Here is a 27,700-nt window from a genome sequence, read left to right on the forward strand (position 1 = left end):
ATTAAATTTCAAAAAGCGTCTCTTTGGTATCAAAAATCTTTGGCTTGCAAATGCAGAAACATTAAATAAAACCTCTTCAGTAAATCTTAAATCTCATCAAAGAGACCAAAAGAAGTGTTTACTATCCCCACTTCTGCATTCAGCTCCGCTAGCGGTGGCATCTAATCTCTGAAGCCTTTTCTGTCTCCATCTGCTGCATTCCATGCTGGAATTCCTTTCATTTGCCCTGCGCTTGCTCCCTCCTTTCAATGCCAAGGAGGGCAAAGCAAAGCAACAGCTGTTTTTCTAAGAAACTGTGACAAACAGCTTAGGCCCAATGCTCCAGGGGTAGCTCAACAACATTAATGCAGTGTTGCTGAGGCTGTTAATATTCATCTTTGAGAGGTGGCGACTCGCACTGACTGCAGAGCTCCTGGTAGAGGATTCATTTCTCTTCTATGGATTATTCATTTCTGTTCTACGGATTATGCCTCTATCATGCAACTTGCAGGGGAAGCTGCTAGTTTACCCAAGGTATCTAGAAAAGTAAGGTCTCCGATTCTGGGTAGTAGGTATCCTTAAGTTGGAATGGCTGCAGCCTGATGGATTAATAGAGGCTGCCATTTATTTCTTTTTGGTTTAACAATAGCAACTGAGAAGCCCATACGTATCCCAGCTCTGGTGTCAGCAGCCTCCAGGACAGGGCAGCCGGGAATAGTTCGAAATGGTGAAAGCCGGCATAGTATGGAAAGAAGATTCATGATTCATCCCTTCTGAGCACAGAACATCACTGGGTAATTAATGGGAAATCCACCTGGCCTCACATCAAATTCCCTATATTCTCATGCGGCATGCGGGCAAGCTAATCCCACAGACGGCCATGCACATCTTTAATTTCCCTTCCGTGGCACACCTGATCCCATGACTTAAGCAACCTTACTCATGAAAGTAAAGGTAATTGCAGGTAGGAGTCTTTTCAGCGCCAGAACATACTCTGGTGAGTAAAATTTGAGGTCAATAATGTGTCTGATTAAAGCCCTAATACGAAACATTATTGGTGGAACTTTTTATATAAGAAACAGAAAATTTGATTTATGCCTTAAAATAAATATAAATGTGAAATCTAAGAAACACAGTCCTAAGCACATTTTCAAGCCACCAGGATTTTTTTGCAGTGAATAAACTGACAAAATGCTGCTGAATTTGGAGTGCTCAGATTAGTTGCAAGTTCCATGGAAGTGCACAAAATAAGCTCCAAATTTAAAAACTAGCATTTTGGATTTAGATATGACCTTCAGCCATGCCTGTGCTAGCAGGACTTGGACATGACACATTTACTGGCATGTTGTACTCAAAAAGTACTCCCAATGCGGATGCAGCATATGCAGGAAAGGCTGTATCCCTAAGCCCATGCCCCCACGGAGAGTGAATGCAGGTATCGAGCACTTCTTGACACCGTTCTTCAAATCCATGACCTTTGTTAGAAAACCAGGAGATGGGCTGCAGACATGTCTGCAAGCACACATAAATCAAAGCAATTAAGTAACTGAAATAAAAAACTATTGCCTTTTTACAACCAGAAGCCATGATTAGTTAGGACCTGTTGATTTCACTTCAGCAAGAACTACATGGTTTTTTTTATTGAAATACTCATGCCTAGGTGTTAATGTTAATATCAAATGTTAATACTTTAGTAATCTTTACATATGTTCCTACTTCTTCCGTGCTTTTCCAAGTCTATATTATTATCCATTTGCCCTCTTACTCTTTCCATTACTTACCCTAATACAAGTTGTTCTGAAAGATCACCAGTAATTCACATAAAATATAGGACTGTTAATATTCTTTTCTTTAAAAGAAGCATAATAATTGCAAACTGCAACTACTGAAGCTGAAAATAACTCTCCAGACAGTTGCACATACAGAATTAGATTAAAATGAGCTCATTTTTTAAAGTGACCTGATAATCTGCAGGGGAAAAAAATTGAGTATCTAACAATTTTCATGAGTAGAGAATGCTACAGTCCTGAAAGCTATTGAAAAAGGCCTTACTACATGCAGATGAGACAAACGTGACCGATAAAGGCCCGTTTCACACAGACTAGAGGTTTGTAGACCAAGTGGAAATGATCAGATTTCTCTTGTCCTTCAAAAAACAGAGGAGGGGTAGAGGGTGGGATAGTTCATACCACTTAGTGAAGAAGAAAGTCTAGACAACTTGACACAAAATGTAATGCGAGAAGGATGACTGCCTGCCGTTGCAAGCCAAAATCTGTATTTTGTTCTTACTAACCTCAGCATTTACTTTCTAGAGCCTGGCAAACATCCACCGGTTTGTGTGTGGCAGGAGCAGAAGGCTAAAAGGTTTTCAGAGCAATGATTTTCTTTGACCAGGGGAACAAGTATGACCAGGGCTTGAACTTGGTGGCCAGTTGCATTAAATTTTATGCAAGCAGTGTCCTTGTTGTTCCCGAGGGCAGGCCAAGGGCACCAATTTCCGTCACGGGCCAAACACCGACGCAATCACTGCCAGGTATGTGAACGTCCTCATTACCTGAAAAGTATCAAAACATTCATTTTTCCAAGACCTGGTCGTGCCATACAACCCACAGGCAGGCAGTTTTACTGGTCATTAACTACTCGACTGTTCTGAAGTCCCTGGTAAACTAGGACCACACTACTTTAATTAAACCTCCTAAAACTATTTCAAACCAGGCTGCTGAGAAGAAAGCCTTACTTTACTGAGCCAAGAAGCAATTCCCGCTTTCTGTGAGACAATTTAGAAGCCAGATCTCTAGAATCAGATTGTTAAAACTTCTGTTTCCAGGGATTACTATAATGAATTACCATTGCAGCCAGGGTACCACTGCTTGCAATAATTAATTCTGACTAGTTTTACGGTTAACCTGTAGTATTGACAATATTACTGAAATTCCCTTGAGTGGGCTTTGCAGGTTTATAAATATATCCAATTATCATGTATTTGATGAGTTTTAGATTAAATCTAGCAAATAATATTCCCAAGTGCGTCATCTATTATTCATAACTTAAGATGAATTCAGCCTCCGTATCACAACTTTTCCTCCTCCTCCTTTTTTCAGACCCATTGCTTCTACATAAATTAAATCATTCACTACATATATCCAAGTCAGATTTTCTTTTAGAAAGCCATATTTTAGAGAAAGCAATTACGTTTGGTCATTGATATATCACCTAAGCTTTCAAAGCCCCTTAAAAATGGAAGAAGGCTTCAGATGTTAATTTGAACCTATCTCACACCTTGATAATAGCTTGTTGTAGAGCAGAGTCTGTAGCATCAGATGAGAAAGTGGAGATTTGCCTCTGACGTGATGTAATTATTTCAAGACACATCGATGGGAAGCGTCGGGCTCTATATTACATGGGGATGATCTACAGATGGTGTAAACTGCCGCAACTCCACCGAGTCTAACGAAGCACGACAATTTATGTCAGCAGAGGGTCCAGCCCCAATCAGGAACAACAAGCTAATTAGCTGCTGCGGTGTCCAAGTATGTCAGGGTGAGCAAGCACGGCTCAGAGGTTGTTTTCCATGCACTAACCTCAGAGGTTTTATTAAAAGCGCAGCTCAAAAGGATTCGGATTCATTTTAGAAATCTGTATTTCCTTTTACAGCAGGAGCTCCTCTAGATAAAACTGCAATGGGTACAAGTAACTTCTAAGACGTGTTGTTACAATGCATTTGCTGCAATGCTGAGAATTAAACTGTAGCACTGGAGGAAAACACAACTCTCTCTAATTGGGTTAGAGGAGAACAATTTATCAACTGGATTAAAGGATTCACACATCCAAATGGAGATGGAAACATGACTCACTCCAGAAGCTGCACAAAGCAGAAAATGCTGTTAATCTATAGCCCACAGACTGGTTACATTAAATACGTACTTTGCTATACATACTTTGAAATGAACAGATCTATCAGACATAGGCTGCTTATTTGCAATCAGGCCAAAGGTGGGAGCAGATCATGTGCATCCAGGAACCCAGTTACGGGGGAAAATCCCGCCTCTCCTGTGGAGGGGGAGGAGGAGCAAAAAAAGTGTTAGTTTTCAGTTAAATCTTGCAATGCACACGTCTTCCTCCCTAGACCTTTTCTTCCTCTTTTCCATCTTCATCTGTTCACTCTTTATACATGAGTTTCTCACTTTGCTGTTTCTGTGCCTTCTGCGACCCTGTGAGCCCTAGGCAGCCTCCATGCAGAGGATAACAATTTTAATTTCCTTACAATTGACTTTGGGGTTTTCTTGACTGAAGATCTAGTCTGGCTGAAACACCAGCCTCAAGCAAGTTAATTAACCCTGGTGCCCTGGTTTTGTCTCTGTAATAATGCTCAGCTAAGCTGTGGTAGGCTGATAGGTTGAGAGGATTTATTATTATTATTAATTAAACAAAGCTACAAAAGCCTGACCCTCAAGCAAAAGCATCGCTGTCGTTTTCCTGCAGTCTGTGGTCATTCAGAATTTCCTGCAGATACAAGGGGTATTTGCAGGGGGAAGAAGAGCAGCTCACCGCCCCTCTGCCCCAGCAGACTCCCCTGGCACGGGCTGTTTATTAGCAAGACACAAGTGGGTTTGACAGGGCAGGACCTGCCATACAGCTGAAGAAGCCCCGATGCAACCGCAGTGTGACAGGGGCAAATAAGCACAGAACTCTGCTCCCTTGCTGTTACATTATATGACCCTCTATGTTTTCTAATTCATTCCTTTGAGATGAATATAGTTCTCTCCCTTTCAGATTTCCACATCCCTTGGCCTGAGGATGCTTGTCCCATTCTCCAGAGCCCTCTGCAGCAGAAACCTTCTCCTGGCTCGCCCCTTGGCTGTCCCACCATCACAGGGACCCCAGACAGGGCTGTCTGGGACACAAAATGCAGAAGTAATGTCTACGGTGGTTATGGTGCTAGCTGCAAGGAAGGAAAAGAAAAAACAAAAGCCAAAACGGTACAGATAAAAAGCCAGGTTCTCGGACAAAAGCTCCCAGACCATAGTAACGTATTATTCCTCCGTATTCCACAGTATGTGAAGCCACATACTGTGACAGAGGTAAATGCAGAGTAGAGTGTTGAGTGGAACCAGCCTGCCAGTGTCATGATAACGAAGAACTTATTAAGCCGTCCTGATCGATGGTCATCACCAGCTTGTGGTCAGGCACTGCGATTATCCTGCTAATGGCAGAGCAGAACGACACTCAGAGGTAAAGAATCATAAGAGGCCTTATGGAAAGTAAAACTTCATCTATGTAGCCTCCTGCTTAATTTTGCCACTCTTCATATCCCTTTCCATTAATTATTTTTCCATTTGCATTCTCTTTTTTTGACTTACTGCATCATACCACCCTGAAGGAGCTGGCGTCGTGTTACAAGTGTGGTTCTCTCTTCCTGAGGGGAAGAAACAAACTCATACAAAGACTTGCCATCATTTAGAAAGACTTAAATAACAGCATAGTTGCCACCATCTCACTTTCTGGAGGAATGTGGGGACTGACACCGAAGCGACCATCTGAAAGGCAGGCGTGGGCTGGCTTCAGCTGGGGGAGCGGGGAAATGGCAGCAGCACCGCGGCTGTCCCCACCGGAGAGGGTAAAGCTGGCAGGGGTGTGCTGCCTGCACTGTAAATCCCAGCTATGGTTGCTGTGCTGGGGCCAGTTTTATTCTCAAACCCATCGGAACCAGGCCTGCAACGTGCTGCTTTCACTAAGCTTCAGCGCTCTGGGACGCCCACGAGACACGAGCAGTAACAGGGTTATACCCTCCCCGTGCGCTGCCGCCAGGTTTCCCTGGTGCAGACGCAGCCCAAGCAAGTTCTGCCTTGAAAAATCGAATCAGGGATATGTGGATTTAATTAACATCAAATCACAAGTCAGTTAAATAAAAGCGGAAACCATGTGCTTTTTGATGATCCTAAATCAGAGGCAATGATTCATTCTCCAGACTCAAAGAGAGAATGCTTAATGGCGTGATAAGAAAACTAAGCCTTTTTCTATTGTGGGTGGAAATATTGCATTTCTTAGCAGTAGTTACTGAATAATTAACCTGCACCCCTATTATTACCCAGAAATATTTGCCATTAACTCCAATAAAAGAGTTCATATGAGGTATGGATGTGAACAAAAACAATGAAAAAATGTACTGCTTTGAGAATATGCTCCTGGTGAAATACTCAGGATTTCCTTCTGAGCCCTAACACAGCAAACACACTTTAAATCATCCCGTGTCAACAGACACAGAAAACTTCTTTTATTGCTTATTTCAGCTTTGCTTCTAGAGCCAAGAAGTTTTACCGTGCTAGTGCCTGTGTTAAATATCATCTCAAAAAGGTGACCTTCCATTTTTTGACCATTAAGTTCAACTTGTTTGTGCCACGCTTGACCAGACATATTTCTTTTGTACGCTGCCAAGATTACAACCTTTTCAGAGAAAGGAAAGTAAGAGCGAGGCGGGGAATGTCACCGCCGTCAGTGATCATCGCTGACACACTGCAATAACGGCCCCTTGGAAGCAATCTTTCAAAGTCTGCAATTCACCACATACGCTTTTGCAGCTGCCTGGAACAAAGGTGTCCGCTTTTCTTTTCCATAAACAAAGGAAGCATTTTAAAATTATGCATGGGAGGGCTTTGACTCATCTGGCCTTTCTTCCACCGGAGAAGACTTGCCATCACAAGGTACAAGTCTTTTTATCATTTGACAGATTACACCTTACTTGTTTGAGCAGTAGTGTCTGAAAATCTTCCTGTCCTATTTAAACATTGTCTCAGGTTCTCTATTAAAAATTATCCGCCTAAAATAATGTGTAGCAAGACAATGGTTGATAGTTCCTTCAAATATTGACAAAAACTATGAAAATCATCATTAAAAAAAAGAGATAAAATACTGTGACAAACCTTGAAAGTTAAACTGTGATCGCGGAGGCAATGGAAGAGTCAGATGGGGAAGGTGCCTCCTTACTGTCCATCAGCAGAGGAGGAATGCGTCAAATCTGTACCCTAAAATAAATAAATAAATAAATAAAGGTACGACGAACAAGTTTTGAAAATGTCCGTAAGTGAGCAACCAAAATAATTGAAGAATTAGGGAACATCGAAGGACCTCACAAACCCTCTTATTTAGCAAAAAGAAAAAAAAAAATCACAGCAAATGCAAAAGACTTTAGAGCCATAAAAATCTCTTGAGCAGAGGGAGGGACAAATCTCTTCTTCCTGCCGTCTCGGGTAAACATTCAAAGATCCTAGATTTTTACTTTTATAGATAAAGGCTAGAGAGCTTAAGGTTAACGCTTGGATCTCAACACTACAGAACCATCTCAGACTCAAATATTTTTAGATCTTTGCAGGCTGAAGTCGGTTATTCCAAATAAATGTATATAAACATATGTGAGTTGGTGGTGTTTTTTTTTAAATAAAAACTAACAAAGCCTGTCAACAATTATACTCTTAGCAAATACTTCAGAGATTTATGGCAGGTATATCTTATCACATTGTGTCATCCGGTGCAGTTGAGTGACCTTAAACAAACCTTCATTATTGCTGTTTAAGGTGGCCTAATAATTATTTGATTATTATTTCATGCAAGTGAAGAGATAACTTTCCTAAAATAGCTGATTTTCAATTTCATCCTTATTTCTTGTTTGCACACTGAGTGAAACCATGACATTCTGGAGTTCTCCAGAGTCTGGCACTATTATATGCTGTTATCCTACTCTTTTTTTCCTCCTTAACTTATTTCCTAAATCATTTTTTGTTATTACCACAGTTGAGCTGGTATGTCACCTAAATGCACGCTATTTCATGCAACACCACATTAGGAAGTGAAACCAGGAATTGCCCGTTTACAGCAGACCCCTGGCCATTACCGCTTTTGAACAACAGCTAAGAGGAAAAAGAACCCCAAACTGGTCTTGTAGAAAATGCAAGACGCTGTAAAATAACCACAGCTAGGAGATAACCCACGTGTGCGTGCGCACACACACACACACGCACCCCACAGTCTGTCCTGCTAGAGAAGTGCCTGTGTCCTAGAGCATAAAAATTTACATCGGTTCTTGAATTTGGAGCTTATTTTTAGAAATCTCTGATTATCTGTCTGTCCAGACCAGCCTGACGAGCTCCTGAATACTTTTCTCACTGGGCAAGATGTATAAACCAGCAAAGAAATACATTGGATTTTTTGAACATCTCCATGAGATCCTTTAGCAAAAGCATGCTTCCCATGTTTGTTAAGCTGCCGCACCTGACAGCAGTTCAATAAGCACAACAAATTCACAAATTCATATGTCCATATTTTTAAGCAGCCTTCTGTCACTTCTTATCATTCGTAATATAAATAACAGCTCTTCTCTTGTAATCCAACCATTACTCCTTACAGGTTTATTCACTGACGCCGCTCACCTGCGGCTGTGGCATTAGCCCTTGCCGTGCGATCTCGCTCTGCACCAGACTTTTGACTTGTCTGGGGGAGATGCACAGCCTCTGTACCGTGTTCCTCGCAGCCGCTCCTATCACTGATTTTGGAAGTTCAGGAGCCACAACATTTTCACTAAGAAATAAGAGAAAACAAAATAAACGAAACCTTCTCCTGCGATAACACGCCGATCCACATGCAACCCTTCCCCGCAAAACTGCCCTTGCTGTCTTGTCCATGGTTTTGGAGTATCTGAAGAGGAAATTGCAGCAGGAATTGGAAACGTTCAGTATCTAAATGAGACTCCAGTTAGCGAGGCACTTACACAAAACCGCCCAGGGAGCCAGCAGGAGAGCAGGGAAATGCAGGTGTCTACGTTGTGCTCTGTTCTGTCCCAGATGGCCTCGACAGCCCTGAAGTCTTGCTTTTTGGAGGGACGCCGTCAAGTAAAATCCAACCTCATGCTGCTTTTGGTATTTTTGAAAAACGTTGCTCTTGAAGATGTACCAATAAGCGCTTGCTTATTCTTCATGAAATAAGGGTAAGAGGAAGAGCTACGGGAACTTGCTGTAAAGACCACACGGACACCGTTAGAGGTGAAAGGTCTGGAGAAGAAATGCAGAAAGAATAAGTTATGCAGAAGGTATACAGTACTGTGCTTGGTAATACTATGTCCTGAACGTGATAGGACGTCATCTTTTAATCCAAATAAAAGAACACAACATGCTATTAGGTCATTGAAACAAAACAACGCACATCTTAGCCCCAGCCCCACCAGTCAGCCCAGCTCAACGTCACCCCCATCTATCTACAGACACGTCCTTCCTACTCCGAGGGAAAATTCAGCTTAGTCCTGCACTAGTGCAAAGCAATAGAAAAAGCACTAAGAAAGAGGACATAGGTCTCTAACAATGCAAACAAAAAATAACTTTTCTGTACGTGGTCCTCAAAACTCAAAAGAGAAGTCTACTTACAAAGTTATGTCTTTTTCTCTGGTTATTGGTATTTGCATTTGAATAAGAAAGGATTCAAAATCAAATAAAAGCTTCAAGGTCAACAATCTTTTTATGGAAGCAAAAGCCCACGAGAGGAATTTAAGTAATTATTCTAAGGCAAAGGAGCAGTCAGTTCAAATAAACGTATCAAAGCCTCCAAATTATCAGCAATAAAATCTTGTGTCATCTAATAATGACAGGGATGACGATAATTACTAGGGCAATGATTTAAAGCTGAGCATTTTTATAGTGCCTAATTTAACAAATACAGGTTATTTATTTATGCCTTTACAAACTGAAAAGGCATTTGTCTAGGTTTGTTTATTTTTTAAGAGTAGAATTCGAGGAGATATAAAGAAATGGCTCATAGAAATTATCACACAAAAGTCTCTTTGTGCAGAGATGCTGACTGAGGCAACATTTTAATAGGCAGAGACTTTACAGATGTCAATCTGTGGAAATGGAAAAAAAGAGAGCGGAGAGGTAGCAGAACTTGTGGAAAACAAAGTCAGAATCCAGAAGCCAGCTTTGCGTTTGGACCAGCCGTCGTCCAGGTGGATTTCCCACGTGGGAATCGCTCAAAACCTCCTCTTGTGTCTCTCAGCCACCAACATCTCCTCCGGCTTGTGGGCAGAAGAGGGGACGCCTGCTCGTGTGTAAGCAGTGCTAAAAATACCTTTTACTTCAAAGAAAATTTAGTGCTGTGGTCCTTGTGCTGCACTGAGTGCACCAGATCCTTAGGGGAAAAGGACGGGGGATCGCAGGCCCAAGCACAGCTGGGGTGTCCCCACTGCCAGCGATTCGGGCGTTTTAGGAGTGTTAAGGGCTGTTTTCGGGGTCCGAGGAACCTGCCCAGCAGCGGCAGGTCACGGGCTGCCCTCGGGGGACAGCAGGGCGTCTGGCACGCGCGCCCCAGTTTGCCCCTCGTACACACCTGGGCTGTTCGGTTTAGCGGCCGACGAGGGACGAGCAGCCGCTAGGACACAGCCGAGGGGAGCAAGCTCCGTCCCCGACCTCGGCCAGCATCTCAGCAAGCCAGCAGCAACGCTCTTGCTTTCCGTTTCCTTCTTAACGTGACAGATGAAACAAACACATTAAAAGCTACATAAATTACTTCTTTTCATGAACAAGCAGAAATCAAAGAAATAAGATTACTTTTGGCTTCTTCCAGAAAGTCGGCTTTTGGGAAATTCTGGAAAATGCTGTGCCCTCTGTATCGATGGCAGTATTGAACCCCCCCAGGGCTTCCGGCACAAACCTACTCTGTTTCACCCATCCGTCTTTCTCAAGTAAACTATTCTGCCAACCTCCGGCAGTCGAATGAGGAATTAAGCAACTGTTACCTTCCCGCCTCACACACGGGGACAACGTTATGAACAGGGGGCACACGCTCAGTTTCCCCCCCGACTGCTCAGGGAAGGGGGTCAGTCCTTAGGGAAGGGGACAGCTCTTGCACACAATCTTAAAGTGTGAAGCACAATCCTTGCCAGTTAACGAAGTCATCACATGGACTTCAGAAGGCCCTAGGTTGCACAGTTTTTCCTACGTAGTTCAAAATAGCAGAAGGAATGACTGATGCCTGCATTTGCCTTTTAAGTGTGTTTCATTGTTACGAATTTCAAAGTTGCTTTTTTTAACCCCTTTTTAAAAGGGCTAATTAAAGCAAAATGTAAATACAGGTGCAGACACTCCTCCCTACCCCTTCCCAGTATCACAAAACATAATGTAAATTTACACAACAAAAAAATGCAAACATCTATATCAAGAGCAGGGTATATTCTTTGTGATTATAAAGAAGCATTACAGGGTTTTATGCCCTGTATTTCATTATTTCCAATATGGCACATTACTGAAAGCAAAACCTCCCCTCTCCAGACAAACGAACGCGCTCGCGGCTGCTGGCAGCGAGCAGGTTCTGCGCGCTGCCGTTGTGCGGCTCCACGCAGGATGCCCATGAACAAAAAGTTCACGCTGTGCTCGCTCCATAATTGAGCTGAACTTGCAAACTCTTATTCTCCTAAGCAGTGCGTAATAGCATGAACGGCTCAGGCACGTCAGTAGGGGTTCAATTCATTTCTACGCAGAACATTTATGTAGTGACAATTTGCAGGAGAAGCCCCAACCCAGTCAGTTTTTCCAAATACAAAGCCTGGGAAACGGAGCAGATTTCCGTTCCGCTGCCCGAGCCCGGGCCGGGTCCAAACCGAGCCTCGCGTGAGAAGCGATCCCGTTTTGTCGTTGGCTGACGTGACGGTTTACTTTCCCCCGGCGAAGCTGGGGCGCTCGGCGACCTGCCTTACCTGCGCAGACAGGTCTCTCTAAAAAAGTCTGTGTAAATATTTGGGTTTTTTTTTTTTTTTGATGTAAATCCACCATGTGTATCTGATTGCAAGAATGAGCAAAGCAGCACACTGCAGTTACGTCCAGTCGTTTTTAAAGCATCAGTTTGTCCAATCGTCATGCTAAAGACACAGGCAGGTGCCATCTACAGCTGTTTTGCCAGTCAAGGGCTTCAAAGGAAAAACTTAATGCCCTTGAGCTCCTGCACAGGTACCAAAATAAGGTGGTCAAAAGCCACTTCCATTAGGAAGCTCCTAATTTGCCAGTCATCTTTCCTATTTCAGTTGGGGGGGAAAAAAAAAGGAGGATGACTTAAGTTCTTCGTTCACCTTTCTGAAACACTTGAGGTCAAGGGAGCCTGCAAACGACCCAGCGTCTGTGCAGATCGGCTCAGCGCTTGGGTGAAAGCCCAAGCGAGTCCTACATCGGAAGCGCGCCTGACCGTACTCGCTATAAAGGAGTTCATGCAGCGACGCCTTCCTCGCGTAAGAGCTACAGGAAGCATCGCTTTTCCCACCCCGAGGCCTCGGTGGCCGACGCCGTCCCCGCTGCACCGCCGGCCTCGAACCGCCGCCGGGGACGGGCGCAAGGTACGGCGCCGGCCCCTTCCCCGTGGCCCGTCTTGGCCGGGCCGCCGGGACTCGCAGCGCCGGGAGCCCGCTCTCCGCCCCGTTTGCCCCTCCGGCTTCGCAGAAACCCGCCCGTACGCGTTTCGTACGGCCTTTTTTCGGCAGGGCAGGTTCAGCCGCTGGCAGCTCCCGCCTTGCGGCCGCCGTCTGCCCGCGCTCTGCCCCTTCGCCTCTTCCGCTCCGCTTCGCCCGCGTCTCCTGTTGCTGCTTTTAAACACCGCTGTCCGCGCCTCCCCTTGCCCGGCGCTGGCCCACGCTCCCGAGCGCGGCTCCGCCTGCCTCCCCATCACCCCCGACAGATAAGATCCGCTTTTGCGCCCAGTTGTTACCCGAACTTACCGCAGTCCGCAACTCTCCCAAGCGCTCCGGCAATCAGTGGCTTTAGTTACCGGTCGCACCATGGATTTTAAGACTTTCTTTAAAATGCAAGCGAGCGTAGCATCAAGGCGCGTACGGCTCAGCAGCCTGGTAAGGAGCCAAGAGCAGCGATGCGAGTCGCTGCAGGGCTTGCTGGCGCGGGGAGAGCGGGGCCACCTCGGTCACGACCTCTCCCGGGAAGGAAGCTCGCCGCCGCCAGGGGAACCTGCGGCTTGGGCCGATCGCCAGCGCCCGGTATTTTTTTAAATACTTCCTTGCTTCTCTGTAGACTCCTGTTTTCCTCCATGCTCGTATTAATACTCATTAACAGGGAAAATTAATTTCCCCTTTGGCAGCGTTACGACGAATAGGAGGTAACTAATAAGGCCGGGATGATAAGCTGCTGGGGGCTGGAGGCGCAGCGCGGACGAGCTCGCACGGCGCCCAGGGACAGGACAGCTAGAGACGTCCAGCGCTGCGCAGCTTGGAGGAGACCAGGGGAAATTTTCCATTGCCGAATATTTTGTTCGTGTTAGAGGCATTTTTGAACTAATCATTTGGTTTCAGTATTTTTGCGCGCTGACTGCCAAAAATAAATTACTGTGAAAATGGGATGCTGGGTACGTACGAGCTGGTGAAACACGGCACATTTGGGAGGTCAGTGCGAAACGCACAGGTACGAGCAGCCAGCCCAGATGGGGCATTGGCCCAGTATCAAGCACTGAGTGTTAAGAGGTTGCGCCCTGGCTTTCTGCGGACTGGCTTGAACTGCGGAGTTCGCTAGTCTCCCTAAAATATTTGTTATTATAGATTTTCATGCCGTGCATACTTGCAATCATTTTCTGAGTCCTGATTATTACGGTCTCAACGTGGCAGGAAATTCATCTACTCAATTAAGCTTGTTTCTAATGACCCTGGCCTTCTGCTGGTCTCCGTGTGATCAGCTGCTCAGGTCAGTATCGGAAAAAGCTCAATTTCTTCACTTTAAAAATAGCTTTGGTAGTAGCTTTGCTGTAGCCAGCCGGACTATGCATACCACAATTGCTTTTGCAATTGAAGACAAATACACGCAAGTTCACGTACTGCTGCTGGCTTTTTGCCAGATGCCCCCACCGCTAATAACGTTCTGGCTAGAAACAACCAAACTGATCCTTTGCACCCATCAACCTCATGTAACGTGATGCACCAGCCATTTAGTAACGGACAATTTATCACTCAACAAGAGCCAAGGATCTCGTACCAAGCAACGCTCCCACTTTCCGATTCCTGTCATTTCATTTGCAATTTGCCAAAACATCTCACTCCCTAGTCTCTCAAAAGATTTAAGACCAGCATTTTTCCTGAAGCCCTAAATGGCACGAAACGTGGAAACACAAAGATCTCACTCCAAATATACGTATTATGCTAGTCATCGAAAACTGAACATAAATTTGTCTGTAAAAGCTAGTCATGCAATATGTAAAAAAAAAAAAACAGTTAGATGTTACTAGTTTCCTATGTACAAGGGACTATAAATATGGGACTTGGACACCAGAGCTATTAAGCACCATCACATGAACACCACCATCTCCTCTGTGTATGGGAGGGGAGGAAAGGGTGGTTCTTCTCTTCATGTACGGTGCTCTGGCCCATTTACTGCACGAGCGGCGCGGATAACCTGTAATAAAATGCAGGAAGGTAATAACCTAACCCGTCATCATAACGAACGGCCGTGAATCCGGTTCCTTTTTCATAAACGTTGTAATTGCTGTAATCACCTGCCGGGCGGCTCAGTTACGTGACCGTTGCTATCGCACGCAATCCATCACAACGGCCAGCGGTAACAGCACGTCAGCCGCCTCCAGCGACGCAAGCCGGCGGCCCGAGCCTGCGGGCAGCCGGGCGCAGGCGTCACGGACGCGGGCGGCCCGCGGCGCCAACGCCATCGGGGCAACGGGGGCCGGGCGCAGCTGTTTCGGGTGGCCGGAGCAGGGACGGGGCAGCCGCCGAGCGCAAACCCGCCGGCCCGCGTCCCTTCCCCGCAGGGCGTTGGGAAACCGGCGGGCGCCCGCGGCTCCTTCTTCGCCCGCGCCTTGCTCCGGCTGGCATTCGCTCCGAGGAAAGGATTAGCCTGGGGGAGAGGCTGTAACGCTCCCAGGCGCCTCCGTACCCCGCTGATTTCTCCCCTTCCTTACGAGGGTCGTTTCCTCTTTCAGGCAGCCCCCGTCCCCCTCGCTCTGCGCCCCGGGGCGGCTTGCGAACTGCCGCTGACGCCCGCCGCAACGCTTCCCGCGCGCCCATCCCCGGGGCGGCGGGGCAGGACGAGGAGCGGGCGCTTTACACCGGGGCCGGGGCAGTTGCTCTCCCGTGCGCCAGCTCCGAAACCGGATGGGTCTGATTGCCGCTTCAGACGGAGCGCTAATCGCCTCGACCGCGCGGCCAAATCCAAACACCTCCCGGAGGCCTTTTCCTGCGCTAGAAGAGCCCTCCAAGAAAATAAGCGTTCACGCGCGGCTGCCCGTTTGACACGAGAGGGGCCCGAATGGGCGCAAAGCTCGGGCGAGCAGGCGGCGCCGCAAAGGCAACGCGGGTCTTCCGGCGGGCGCCCGTTGGCGGGGAGCCTCGCGCGCGCACCCGGGGGACGGGCGCCGCAGCAGCGCCGGCCGCGCCGAGGGCCGCGCGTGGCCTCGCGGCACCGCGGCCGGCCCAGCCGTGCCGCCGGCACGCACGGGCGAGTTCGCAGCGCAGCCCTGGCTGCTGTCTCGCAGACGGCCGCCCAGCCTGCGGGTGACAAATAACCAGAGAGGGAGGCGCCAGGTGGGGGCTTCTGCTGCCCCTGACGTTTGCGGTAGCTCCTGTTCCTGGCAGCGCGCTAAAACCCAGGATTTTACCAAGCGGAAACTCCACCTTTAAGCTAACAACCAGATGAGCTGGAAAAAGTCGGTACTTTCATGATCAGGTTTATGAAAGCAACGGTATAAGGATATATATATACACATACACACACATACATTTTGGTCTTTTTCCCCAAAAGAAAAGGAAAATAAAGCTCCTTCAGAGCCGGATTCCTGACGTACGTTTAGGAAGGCGAATGAAGCTGCCTCCGGGATGAGCCCATCTGGGGGCTGCGACCCAGCTAAATGCCCTCTCCCCGCCATCCGGGCGCTCCGACATTGACTCACGGCTCTGCGTCGCTTCGATCAAACCACTCTTTGAGATCCTGGTTTTCCATCTAGGTCTTCGCTTACAGTCAGCTCCCAAGACCCCGGGGATGGGAGCATGTCTGGGAGAGGAGATAAAAGAGGTACCGACCTTTTCGATTAACACGTGGCGTTAAGTATAAAGCCATTTTCACTAGGCGAACGTGAGGGCTTGCAAGACAGCAAAAGGGCATTCCCGTTTTTGTCGGCGCCCGCAGCGAGCGGGTGGCCCCCGAGGGGAAGCCTCTCGGGCCCCCGGAGCAGCCCCGCGCTCCTGGGAGCCCCCGTGGCGGGGCGAGCGGCCTCAGCTCCGCTCGGGAGGCGGCGGGGGCCATGTGAAGGAGCCAGGTGTTACGCCTCCCCGGAAAAAAAAAAACCCGCCGCGTGGAAAGCGGGATTGCTACGGGGAGAAGCGCCAGGCGCTAAGGACGCGCGGGCTGGGGGGGCCGGCGAGCGAAGACCGTCTCTGCCGCGGGGGCAGGCTCGCGCAACCCGGGGGGCTCCTCGCCGCCAGCTGGCCGGCGGCTGCGGGCAGCGGCTGCTAGCTGCGCTCCCGCGACGCGAAGCTTGAAACGTTGCTCTTTCCTCCTGGTTGGAGGACTGAGGCTCATTTTCATGCCTTTGAGCCAAGCAGTACCCCGACTCCACTCGGGGACCGGGCCTGCTGCGAACTGAGACGCTGTCGGAAGCCGCGTGAACCCCCCGTGGGAAGCAGCAGTCCGCCTGAGCCAAGAGCGCTCCCGCGCACCGGCTTCATTCCCGCCTGAGAGCTTCACACGCGCGCCTTAATCACTCGGCGCGCGCAACGCCTACGAGATGCCAGCAAATCATTTAATGGTTATTATAAGTTATTTTTTTATTACTGCTTCAATAGCTGTAAACTCCATTTGGTAGCATCAATTGCATTAATATAAGCACCCTCGGTTCACTCATTATAATTAAAGCAACTCCTTAACAACTAACTTAAGGAGAAAATGCCTTTTCATCCCGAGTAGAGCAAAGCTCGCGTTTTGCCTCTCCCCAGGCATTCAGACACTTTATTAAATGAGAGCAAAGTACACGAGTTTAATTACAAAAGCAATAGCTCTGCGGCGCAGATTTGTGCTTATTTGAAGCACACCGAGCAACGGGACTCGAGGCCGGGGCGTTTTGCAGCCTGCACCGGGGGGACAGGGAGAAAACGCCGAGGGAAACAAACCCCGCTCTGTCCCTACTCACGGAGCTTTTGACGGTATCGCGGCAAATCCCCAGACGATGCAACAACAACAAAGAAAAAAGAAACAAAGAAAGAAATCAGCTTTCTTCAGCCAGGCGTCAAGATTTCAATACCTCTTAACACCCGTTGAAGGCCACGGTGTCCCTCAGCTCGCCTGACCTAACTTCAGCAAGTCTGCGGCAGGGCCCCGGTAGCCTCGTGCAGAGCCCGGCACCCAGCCAAGCCGGGGCCGCTCGGGGCAAACGCAGGTGCAGCCGCTTGGCCCAGCTGCTGCTGGCGGCCACCACCCACCGGCGCAAGCATCGGTTTTAACGTCCAGCGGAGCCCCACCAGCCAGCCAGCCACCCTGCCCTCTCCCAGGCTGCCCGGCCTTTTCCCAAGGGCGCCGAGGAGCAGGATCCCGCCGCCGGCCCCAGCGCCGCCTGGACTCCTGCCGTTCTCCAGCTCAGGTCTCCAGGCACGGCGGTGGGCTGGACCGGGAGCTACCACCCCTCCCCAGCTGAGGCTGTGAAGCTCCTTTAACTCCTATTGCAGGCAAAAAGCCTGAGAAACGAGGAAACTAATTGCAAACGGGCATCGCCCAGGCGGCTAACGAGAGCCGGGGGGAACCGGGGGGGAAGGGAGCTCCTCGCGCGGCGCCCCACGTCCCCGCCACGCGGGTCTGTGCCCATCTTTGTGTGCGCGGTCCCCGTGTGCGACCCGCTTTCCTTAGCCGTAAGGCTATGTCTTCCAGTTCACGCGCCTGGTGCCGATGTTCCTCTGAAATAGCCTCAGCGAAGCGACCGCGCCGCGGTGCACCTTTTGCACCTACTAGCCTGGAACAAGCTTCGGAAGCGCAGGCGTAATGAAAAAGACCTCATTACAGCCCAGGATTAATCTTTCTAATCTATTTACAAGCGAAAAAGGTCGAACTGCAGTTTGACACGGCGGCGGCAGGGGACGGGACTCGTTGTCTGCAGCAGGGCTCAAGGAAAGGGCTGCGCGTGAGCGGGCAGAGCGCGGGATCCCTGTCCTGGGCCCAGACTGCGCGTCAGCCAGCAAAGCGTCGCCGCTGCCGTTCGCTGCAGGAAGGTAAAATTCCTACGTACTCAGCAAGAATGTTTTTGTTAAAAATTTATTTACTTTAAACCATCATCGTAATGGCTCAAAAATGCATTTCAGCCCTTTTCCTTATACGTGCAAAAACTCTGTGTTAGCCTTTCCTAGGAAAATCCGTGGGACGCAACCACCCCCCCAGGCCAGGTTTTGCCTTCGGGGCCCTTACAATCCCGAGCTCGCGTTGCTCGGGGGGTACCACCCGAGCTCGCTTTGGCTGGCGGACGCGGGACAAGCCGCAGCAGCCAGCGGTGACCCCGGCGCGGACCGACTCCCAGGGCTTTCGGGGAAAATCCTGCCGGGCCGCTTGCGAGGCTCAGACCTCCGGCTCCAAAACTGCCCCGTATAAATTACAGGACCGGCGGGTTTGTACCTGGGTGTTACACCCGCCGCGTCTGTCACCCAGTAAAAAGCAGAGGACCCAGTTCAGGTCTCAGCGGCAGGGCAGCGGCAAGAGCTCGTTCCTGGCTGCCTGCAGGGAGGAACCACCACGTAAGCGCGCTACAAACATATCGGTGGAGAGCGCTGTCGAGGCACTAAAAATAGCCTACCAGCGGGAAAAACATACTTTTCTTACTCATTTTGCTCAGCTGCTGGTTAATAGCATTGAATTTTGTCCTACGTAGGGTCTTCCCTGTTATTTAAGAATAACACACATGTTCTTAAATATCCAAGAGACTGCTCGAGCAGCCAAGGGCTGTAATAACTGTTGGATAATCCAGGAACCAAATAAGCGAACAAACCCTCTACTTCCTTCCGTTATTTGTTATTATTTGTATTTGCTGGAGTCAGACACAGATGTGACACACAGTCAGGGACAAGGGTGGCTTTGTGCTAGATGCAACACTATCATTAATGGATTTGGCGGGCAAAGGCACTGAAAAATAAGGACGTTCAACATCCGTCAGCAAACCCTATAATCATCCGCTTCGGCAAGCTGTAATGACTATATTACTACAGCATAAAGAGCAATGCAGTCTTGCAGCTGTATGCTCTATGAAGAACAAAATGTGTTTTCCTAAACATCTGCAGGGCAGGCAAGCAACAAATTAACCCGTTTTAATTATGCCTGATAACGCGATGATTTGAGCGTGACCTTTCTCGCCCTTTTTACCAAGTCTACCATCATTCACTGCAGCTAACGAAGCAGCTGAGCTCTTTGCCCAGCAGATCTCCACCACCAGTACGCTGCCCAGTTGCTGCACGGGTGGCTTTAATCGGCATCTAGTGGGGCAGGTCACTTTATATTTGGGCAATATGAGGGAAGAAGAGCTCAGCCTGAGGCATAAATAACTGCACGGATGCAGAAGGCAAGATCTGAGTGTCACCAGTTTGTTACCCAGACCTAGATCCACTGGTGAAGATCAGATGTTGTCCATCACGAGCAGTTTTCTTTGTGCGTTTTCTTTGTTCCCTGAAGGATTTCTGTCCAACGTGGGAGAACCTGGACGCAGGAGGAGGATGGAAATTCAGGAGGCTGCTTTTCTGCCTCCTCCCAAGCGGTTCCCTGCGGTGCAAGTCCCGAGTGTTATCCAGTTTCTACACCACCCCCCCAGCAGCCAGAGAAAGGCAAAGAAACCAAGGACTATGTGAGATGGCTCCAGCATGCTCGCTACTACAGCGGAGAGGTCACAACAAACCAACACACAAAAATCTAGTGAGAAAATTCCTTTATTTTGCAGGGCCGGAGCAGTAACCCCGCTGGGAAGCGGGGTCCTGGGGGCCGACTCTGCCAAGCAGGTGGTTTGCTCCGGTGTTTGGTCTCTACGAAAGCCCACGCACCGCCCCGGGCACCGGAAGCCGCGATCCCTTCCCCAAGTCCAGCTCCCAGGCGCCATACGCGGGCTGCAGCGCTGGCTCCTGCTAGAGAGGACCCTTTGGTCCAACTCAGCGCAAAAGATCCCCTAGCTAGAAGTGCAGCTGCAGTAAAGGGAGGTGAATTCGAAGCACAGGACCGGCTTGTGGGGTGTGAATAGTGCAGAAGCACGTTGTACATCAGGTGACGGCGCTGAGCTCCCCGCGAGGACCCTCGGGGGCGTTCACCCACCGCAGGGAGGGAACAACTGCTTTGGACGAGGTCAACGCGGAGCAATTAAAAGCACGTTAAACAACGCAACCTGCATTAGAGCGTGAAGTGCCAGCAGCGCGGTTGACCCTGCCGCCGGTGGCCCAGGGTCTCGTTTGCACGGTCAGGATTGAGAGGAGGGAAGACCGCGGTGACTGCCGGAAATCGAGATGAAGCGGCGGCGGGTGGAGGAGACTCGTCCACGTGGTCACACTTGACTTTGAAAGCAGCTTTCGCGGTTGCCCAGCTCCTCCGGCACCGCGCTGAGGCCTTTCGCGGGTCTCCTTCCCCTGCGCGGGCTGTTTTCGGTGAGCTCACGGCCGCATTTTCCTCCTCCGCCAGCCAGCATCGCCTGCGGGTGCCTCACCTCCCAGCCCGGACGTTGGGTACGGCCAAGCGGCAGGAGCAGAGCGACGGCTGCTCGCTCCTCCGGCGGGGAGCGGGGGCCCCGGCCGCCCCTCAGCGGAGGCGGAAACCTCCTGGGGGGTGAGGAGCCTCTCGGCCAGCCCCCCGCGCCCACCTTACCCGGGCTCTGCCAGCAGATACCTGCGTTTAACCTTGCTGCAACCTTGCTCCTCGGCACGCGCCGGCCCACGGCCGCCGGCCCGAGCTTCGGGCCATCCGCGTCGGCCACGTCCTTGCCGGCCGACCTCAGTACTTCCTTGCTGCCAGGCCAGCTTGAGCCCCGCTGGCTTTCCGCGGCCAGACCTGCCCCGTCCCCACGCGCCCCCTTTAAACCAGCCTTTTCCGGCCGGGGCAGAGTAACCGCGGCCAAGTGCGCTAAGACATAAGCTGCTTCGGCGCTCTCACGGCGTTATAAATAATTTCCATAGACACTGGAAACGCTCCCTAAACCAGCAGAGGCTTCCTTTCTTCCAGCAATTATCTTAAGGTCTGATTTGCATTTTAAATGTCACCTGTATAAATTAAAACTGTTTACTGCTAACACTGGCATTATTCTGACTCATCGGGCAATAGCTGGCTACAGATATTTTTCGGTTTTCTCCAGCAAGCTCTACTACACGCGCACCTCCTGAAATGCACACCGGGAGCGTCTCCTCCGGACGCCAGCGCCCGGCCCGTCAGGCAGGTAGCTAAGCTATGAAAGGCACCATTTTTCAGCAATGGCTTTGGCTACGCTTGCAGGCTGTTGCTGCAGGTGGTACAACAGAGCTCCGCTACCCAAAGGACGTGGCGGTAACTAGGGTTCGAGATATTTTTCTGGCGCTGCTTTGGGTTCTTCGCCATAAATCAGAGCGCGGTCTCACCTGCAGCCTGAAACCCATACTTCTGTGGACCACATCCCAAGCACGTTACAAGATATAAGTCGGCTGAAGATCAAGGACAAGGCCATAAGCAGAATCTCTTCATCGGTGAAAGACGAGCGCTGTTTTTCGTCATTCATGTGCCCTAGTCTAATTTTTTTGATAAGGCAAGAAGGTGCCCTTGAAGTTCTTGAAAAGTTTTCTCCTTTCGGTTTAGCTAGAAATGCAGGTCCCTTCCACCTGCAAAGCCCCTCTGAGACCGTTTTTCATATTCGCCCTGATTCTTGTGATATCAGCATAAAAAACTTGAAATCTGCCATCAAGACTGAAAAGTGAAAAGGAACTGCTAAAATTACAATTCCTAACACATATTGGAAGTTAAAAATTGTGAAGAGAAAGACACTTAAGACACTTTCCTTAAATATTCACAAACCAAACCCTTCAGTTAAAAGAGCACAAGAGTCAAAGATCTTGGAGACCTTCCTGTGAGGTCTTAGAGACCCACCTGCTGTTAACTAGGCAACCCAGCGTTTCTGTGGCTAACGCTTGGGGAATAAAACATGCCTTCCCTTGTCTCTTAAGAAGGAACATCAACGTTTTTTTCATCTTTTCAGATAAAACGTAAGTCAGTATCAGAGGTGGCCACAAGGTCATTACCTGATGTCCTTCAGCATAATTGGTCAGGAAAATTATTCTAAGCAAGCTTATGAAATGATTATTTTGTCCAACTTTCCAGTTCAGCCTAGAGATCAGTCTAGGTGAACTAATTTCTTCTCCCTAGTGATTAATGTTTCATATGAATATAATCCCAAGGGGGCAAGTTCAAGAATCCTGTGCTTCCATTCCCGAGAACAATTATACCTTGAGAATAATTTTGTACCTCCTTTGCTTTAGAGAAATTCATTATTTTTAACAACGCTATTCCTGCACCGTCTGTTACCATCTGTCCTAACGCGCAAAACAGGGCTTTAACTATACCTAACCAAAACATGCAGGGGTTGACAGACTGAATAAATCAGAAAAGCAAAGCACAGCTGGGCTCCGAGGGTTGAAGTGATCCACGCCGGTGTTGCTGAGCGGTGCCAGGATACGTTCAGAAACGCGTCGTGGCTCTGCCGCCAGCCAGCGCATCCAGAGACCTCGGAGACTTTTCTCCCGACTCCTTAAAACCAGCGACAGCTGGATTTTGTGCATTTAGAGGACCGTAAGGCCCGAGCTCTGCGGGGGCCCAGCCCCGGGGCCGCTCCTCACCCCTCTCCGGCCGGCTTCGAGAGCCTCCACGCTCAAACCTGACCTACCACGGTGCCCTTAAGGATGGTCTTCAGAATTAAGTTTGAAAATATCAAACTCAAGATGCCTTTTTTTTTTTTTTCTTGTCACACACAGACCACGCAGGCTGACGCCTTCCATCTTCGGTTTGGAAAAAAAAAAAAGCTATTATTGCCCCGGAAAGCGCCCGGAGGTCCCCGTCCTCCGGCTGTCCCGGGGACGAGGGCGCGCAGCACCGTCCCGCGCGCGCCCTGCCTCTGCCTGGCAACCCGCGTGTTTACTGCGCTCACCCGCCCACTTAAAGCGCTTTTATTTTTCGCCCCCTCTGCCCACCGCCCCGGCTGCTGCAAAGCCGGAGGCGCGCCGGAGCTGCCCGACGCGCGGCCCAGCTCGAGCGCCGGGTGAACTGCTGGCGGCGAGCGCCTCGCCTGCGACCGGCCGTCGGGAGCCTGGGGCGGCAGGCGGAGGAGCCGGGACCGGCACCCACCTTCCCGCGCCGCGGCCAAAGCCGAGACGAACAGCGCGCTGTTCCAGTATAACGCGCCTTAATGCCGTTTCTCTTTAATTTACCTTTCCTTTCTGCTGTTATTACAAGGCAACGTAACCTCGCTCACGGAGCAGCCACTACCGTTTGAGTTCTCCCTCCAGGGGATTGCAGCGAAGCGCCTGGGAAGCAGAGGCGAGTTACCCGCTGCAACCCGCACGCCAGGCTCGCTGCTGCCGTAGCCGGGGCAGCGCACCGGGGCGGCTGCAAGGCAGGCGCAGGCGGCTGCTGCGGCGGCTGCTGCTGCTGCTGGTGCTGCTGCTGCTGCTGCTGCTGCGACAGCTGGTGCTGCTGACGGCCTGGGAAAACGAGACCAGACCCCAGAGCCTCACTGTTAGGAAAACAGGAGTAACAACGCAGCCCGGTTTTGACAGAAATCGGAGAACCGCACAGCCAGGATTAGGGCTCTTCTCTGTGTCCAAAACGGATTTTAAATAAACCGCTTAGAAATGAAATTGCTGCCGAGTATTTACTCCAAAGGCCATTTTCATCTGTCTGAGGAGCAGCAGGAAGTTGCCCAGCGGCCCCGAAGCACCCGAGCTCCCACGGGTGGCCTCCATCCGTCATTGCTGCCCAACAGCAAGGGGTGCAAGTATAAAACGATGTTCTCTTCCCGACTCAGATAAGTATCGGGAAGGCGACCTCACGGCACAGACCTCCAAGACGTCCTTAGTCTAGTAATAAGTCTGCAAATAGCATCTAAGAGTCACGACCTCGAAATTAAAAAGGCAACTATATGCAGCCTCCAGGGCCGATGGAAAACCCGCCAGCTTCATCACCATGTAATTGCTGCGTGAGCAGTTTTGCAGCAGCACAAGCCTAGAACTGCCTGAAATTTTAATTTCAGGGCACCTCTAATTTATCGGGCCCGACACCGTTATATCACTAAAAGCAGCGCAGTGCATCTCCAGGCATGATATTTTTCTCCTTGGCTTCCGTTCCGTCGAATCCCCCGTTTCGAAGCTAGCAAACCTGCGGTTTCCTGCGCCGATGGTGCGCTCGCGTTCGGGCGGCTCCGCATCCTGCCCGGCTTCGGGCCGCGCTCGCAGGGGGCCTTGGGTTTCTTTTTTTTCCCTTCTTTTTTTCCACGTTATTTTCTTTCTACACAGCGCTGGGGGCCAAATGCAGACTCCAGCAGCGTCGGTGGCAAGAACGGCCGACGCCAGCAAGGGGTTTGTACTCCCTGGACCGCCCAGGCCGCCCTTCACCCTACCTGGCAGGCTGGAGCCCCTTTTGCATGTCACAAAACGCAATTTTTTGTTGCTGGGGGGGTGTCAGGGTCCTCCCACGGGGCCGGGCGCTGCGGAGGCGCACGGGGCAGCTGACGGCTCCTTGGCAGGAAGCCTCCGCAGCCCGTTTTTCTTCGGACCGCTGCCAAGGAAATCAGCTTACAGATTTACCCGTATAAACGGCAGTGCTGCGAATCCCCAAACGGTCAACTCGAGGCAGCTTTAAAGTTAGCAGCCGGCAATAAGCAGCGCTAGCAATGTCCCTTTTCCCATTATGAAAGATTACCGTGATAACTGTTTTCCTTCTGACAGGTCAGGAACGTTACCTATGTTTGCTAGTTTTCGCTCTTTTATTGTCGGTACGGATCTCGTTTTTGTTGCTGTTGGGTTTCTGTGCATCTACCTGCAGCTTTGCTTTTTAGGGGTGTTTGCAGGCGAGGCGGAGCCCGGCGCACCGACGCGGTGCCGCGGCCCAACTCCCAGGGCGGCCCGAGCCCGTCCCCGCCGCTGCGGCTCCCCGGCTCGGCAGCGCGGCCGGCCGTCTGGTTCTTCCCCGCTGGTTATATGCGGACTCACAACGTCAACCTTCTTTGGGACCAAAAAACTATGAATTGGAAAAGAAAAGGGCGGGGGGGGGAAGCCAACGCATTCAGACTGTGCAAATTCTTTAAAAAAAAAAAAAAAGCAGTCATTTTTCGGCAGACAGCGTTCGGCACGAGTCCGCTTGCTGCCCAGAGCTCCCGCTCAGCCGGACGAGGCTTGCGGGATCCGGCGCGCCCGGCTCGCGCGAAGCAGCTTTGGACGCCCGAGAACAGACAGCTCCTGGCTTCCAGGCATGCTCCAAAGCCGTTGTAATAAACGGTAATAATAATAATAATAATACCTGCTTTCTAATTCCCGGCCTCCTCGCTGACGAGGAGCGTGCTGCAGCCCAAGCAGGCGCCGCCACCACCACTTGGCTCTCGCGCGCTGAAACTCTCCTTGCCAGCCGAGCCAGAAAGCTGCTGCGGACGGCTTCGAAGTGCCTGAAAACTGAAGCACATCAAAAAAACCACACGATTTGGGCATTTTAGCAATATTTCTGCGAAATTTCTTCTTTTGTTCTATGAAACCTGGCATACAGTGTATCAGATTGGAATTTTTTTTTTTTTTTAGTAGTAATCCAAAATACCCGGAACAAACTGATTTTACTGCTCCCGCATGTATTACGCAGGAAGAGTTGTCCCTAATTAGATAATCTCCGATTTCTTGGCTGGCACAAAGCGATTCAGACAGAAGGCTCTCGTTACTGACGGGACAAACCACAGGGAAAGAAGCTGAGCAGGGTTTAATAATGCAGAAAAATATGAAAGGGAGAGGTTTTAATTCTTAACAAGTAGATCCATGGGTTTCATTAACTGCTGTTCAAGGCTTTTTTTTTTTTTTTTTTTTTTTAGGGTCGGCTTTATTACCTAATTAATTTAAGCCTGACCAATAAGACACATTAGCGCAATGGAGTCACATCCTGTATCAACAGCAGCGCTAATTAATCGCCCTTGGTGGGGAGGGATCTGCAGGCAGCTCCGCCGGGGCCCCCTTGGGAAGCAGGATCGGTTTCCCAGCGCTGAAGCCGCCCTCGTTCCCTAACGGTTTGGCGCGCGGGGGACGTCCCGGCGGGACAACGCCAGCGCGCTCCCGCGGGAAGCGGCGCGCCGAAGGCACCCGAGGCGGCTGAAACTAAACATACAGGCGGATAAACATCACGCATAGAAACTAAAGGGGCGGCGAAGGCTCCCCCGCAGCACCCTCGGGTCTTGCCAAACTGCCTTTGCCTCCTGACCGACCGATGGGCCCTGCAAAAATCATCTGCTTATTTTTGCTAACAGCCAGGCAACCAAAATACAACTGTGCCTTCAGTGACTGAATCACCAGTATCAAATCACAGCCCCGGTCAGCCACGAAATCGCCGCTGTATGTTTTTAGGGCCGCTGCACGCTAACAGACAGGGTCTCTCTGCTTTTCTTTACCAGAGCGTTGAATTCCTCAGTTGCTTCCTTGGTTCAAACAGTTCTGGTGCTCGTTTGCGTTGTGTCAGGAGCAAAACAAATTCAGGAACGGTAATCCTCAAAAAGCAAATAATTGTATGTCAACAGAAGTGAAAGGCTACATTTTTCACTCTATGAATAATATATGTTTAATGGCATTTTCGTTTCTAAAGTTTAAAATACATCATCTTAAACCCCTTTCTGCGGTACCATCCTCGCTTTACCTATTTGTGTTACTTTTTGGTACAACCGGATTCTCGGGATTAAGGGAGACGCAGATAAACCAACATGACACTGAAACGCAGGGGACCCTGTATTTAACTGCCTGAACTTCCACAAATCTCAAAATTAACATCAAAGAGCCCTTTTCTTCCTCCTTACCGCACATTTCCAGCCAGCACCAGATGCTGACTTTGGGGATGTTTTGTTTAGGAGAGGAACTCCAGAAGCTGGAGAGCCACTGACCCCTTCGGCCCTGCAGCATTTGGTTTCCTCGCCCCGGGGAGAGTTCCCGCAAGAGGGATGCAGAGCTCCTCGGACCCACGTACCCTCTGGCTAAAGCTCTCCCGAAACAGATGTTTAAGTGACCTTGAGCAAAACAGGGAGGTCCATCTCCACCCGCAGCATCCAAGGGAAAAGCTCTAACCGGCCACCTTGCTGGGCAGCTCCAGGGGTGGATGGATGGAGATACGTAGACACACAGCGTTAGCGTTACAAGCACAGGAGCTGCTCGTGGTGAGGGCGTTCTGGGAGGACCTGCTTGCGAGAAACATCGATGACGTGGGAGATCCCAAACCACCCCCAGGACAACACACGCGGCAGGCAGCAGCCTGGCCTACGACCCACGGAGGCTGAAGCAAGCACGGCGTTGGGGCAGAAGGTCCCCATAATAAGTGCTTTGACTCCTGAAGCATACCAATGAACTATCTGAGCACAAGCTTACCATCGTCAGCCAAGAGGAAACCAGGCAACGCGATGCCAACTCAGCAGCCCTCCTTCTCCGTGCCGCTCAGGAGCGGCCCTGGCCACATCACCCAGGCACACACAGCTCCAGTGAATGAAATCAGTTTTAAAACGA

The 27,700-nt window shown here is 50.0% G+C and overlaps 1 long non-coding RNA gene across 1 annotated transcript; it reads right to left on the reverse strand.

Moving 5' to 3' along the window:
• Nucleotides 1-24,932: 24,932 nt before the first annotated feature.
• On the reverse strand, nt 24,933-27,378 carry LOC138060959 (uncharacterized). Its single transcript, XR_011134473.1, has 4 exons — nt 27,171-27,378; nt 26,605-26,700; nt 25,482-25,630; nt 24,933-25,202 (listed from the first exon to the last, which is right to left on the reverse strand). It is a non-coding gene; the product is annotated as an uncharacterized lncRNA (long non-coding RNA).
• Between the last annotated feature and the right edge of the window lie 322 nt (nt 27,379-27,700).

The sequence above is a fragment of the Struthio camelus genome, chromosome 14 (genome assembly GCF_040807025.1).
Source record: "Struthio camelus isolate bStrCam1 chromosome 14, bStrCam1.hap1, whole genome shotgun sequence".
NCBI lineage: Eukaryota > Metazoa > Chordata > Aves > Struthioniformes > Struthionidae > Struthio > Struthio camelus.